Source organism: Oratosquilla oratoria, chromosome 18 (genome assembly GCF_046742065.1).
Source record: "Oratosquilla oratoria isolate Oo_2021 chromosome 18, ASM4674206v1, whole genome shotgun sequence".
Taxonomy (NCBI): Eukaryota; Metazoa; Arthropoda; class Malacostraca; order Stomatopoda; family Squillidae; genus Oratosquilla; species Oratosquilla oratoria.
In genome coordinates, this window is record NC_134794.1 from 66184554 (window position 1) to 66187053 (window position 2500).

Sequence of the window (2500 nt, forward strand, 5' to 3'; positions counted from 1 at the left end):
GAATGTCGCTTGAAAATAATATTACACTCGTCTCAGCTCGGTAGAGTTGGATCAGAGCATTGAGTGAATTTTTCACAGTAACACTGATATCTGCCGATTTTCCTGGAATATCTAAAGTTTTGCTGAGAAATACAGTTTACTTAAAGAGGAAAGAGTAATATGGGTTCATCAAAGATATGACTTGGAAATGAAAAAAATATATAGATTTTTCGTATATCTCGAGTGAACTGGCGCGCTGTGTATTTTTTCTTATAGTCTAATATTTTTGGAGTCGTGTGATGTCCAAGATAAGTGCCTGCGGTTTTAGCTTTGAAATAATGTAAACATAATGCTCACATATGTATACATGCATATATGCGCGTGTATGTATATCCACACACACACACACACACACGCGCGCACACACATACACACACACACACAGACACACACATACACACACACACACACACACACACACACACACACACACACACACACACACACACACACACACATATATATATATATATATATATAATATATATATATATATATATATATATATATATATATATATATATATGTGTGTGCGGGGGGGCAACCTTACCATTTTCAAAACGAATCCAATACGAAAGAAGAAACGTTAACAAAAAAATAATGAATTCCATGAAGGAAGATTTTTTTTTTTTCAAATTGCTCAGGCCAACGCTAGGCAATTTCATTTAGTTGAGGGGTAAGACAGGCCCTGAAATGAAGGACATTGTCTGGCTCCGACCAGAACAACATCTTGTGCGACATTGTCGTACTGAAGAGACGAAACCCAACGCATCTGAGAGAGCTTGCAAACCATTACGCCTCTGTCTGTGGTCTCGACGATCCGACATAACTACTCACCGTTTAGATAAAATTGTACTAAATGATACGTACCAGAGCGTCTTTATTCATGTATAGAGCCTACATACTAACATATTTTTTCCTGAAACAAAAACGAATCACTGATGCGTCACACAGAGAATATCAATGACGTCAGGTCGCCGTTCCCTCCAGTATCGATGTCGTGTTTGATTACGTCAATCAGCCAAAATTGCAAACTTTTTTACTTAGTCTCTAGACCTTTCTGGTGTTCAGTAAGATGAAAGAGCCTTAATGTCAATCTCTGTCCCTTATGGAAGCTCGTAGCATATTGATTAATACGGTTTTCTCTATATTTGTTAAAGATTTTATCTTTCCAATTTCTTTTTCCATAACGAAACTGAGGCAACAGCATACAATTCTAAATTCCTCGATAATATGGCAACCCCCCTACTCTCTTCTGTCTCATTTTCTTTGATTAAGTAGTGACGTAACACATCTAGATCACGTATACGCGCATAGTATAAAAATACGCAGAATGTAAGCGATTGAATACGCTGTTGAGCTACACGCACGCGTACTGATACGCCTGTGAGCTTTAGTCGCGTAACCACATGAGAATTGTCCAAATGCGCGCACATGCCACGCCGAGCTACAACGCCGCGTATAGAATACGCGCTGGCGGATGCTGCGCCACACGACGGGTTCATACGCGGGTGAGCTCCAATTTCGCTACACTTCGGCGCGAAAATGGTCTCGCTGGGGACTGAGTTGGCCATTGAAATCGACAATATATACTTTTCCGCCTCTCTCGTGACTTCGAATGTTTGTGCTCTACTTCCCAGAATGGTCCTCTGTCAATACCGTATTCCATTTTATTTCCGTTTTGATCTGATTTGATTTCAATTTGTTTCATTTAGAGGTCTCGGTTTGTGAAATAGGAAGAAAATAGAAATCGACCCAGGCTTCACATACTAAGAGGAACCCGAGGCCATGGCCAGGACTCGGGAGGAAAAAGATGAGCAACTGAGGCGGCGAGGCTAAGATATTTCTCTCTCTCTCTCTCTCTCTCTCTCTCTCTCTCTCTTTCTTTTTTGTGAAAATGTACGTGAGAAACGAATATCGATAATTCATGCTAGCGTTAAGTGTTTGTCTGCATCCTTCACATGAACAACACCGTCATTGCAATAAGAGATCAAGAAAAGGAGGAAGAAATTAGTGGGAAGTGGTTGTGTCCGGTCGCTTGGCCGTCCCTCGGCTCCGGCTTCGACTTCCGTCTTCCGCCCAAGGGAAGGGGGGGGGGGAGCCGATCGTAACCACAAAGATAAATGATAAAATATGTCGTCGACTCTGACTAATCGCTTCAGAAGAATAACTACGTCGAGTAGCTCAAACTACCTCCAGTAGTTTCTTGACCTCAAAAGATTTTCCCGTAGTTTTGTTGTTCGAATAACTGTTGTTATCGAAGGTGGTGTTTGTCTGTGGGATTTTCCGTAATGAACTCAGATTCCATTAATAACAATTTACTCATAAAATTGGCTTGTTCCAGTGATATCTATCTCTCTCTCTCTCTCTCTCTCTCTATATATATATATATATATATATATATATATATGTGTGTGTGTGTGTGTGTGTGTGTGTGTTCACTTTTGGTCTTTGGATCACG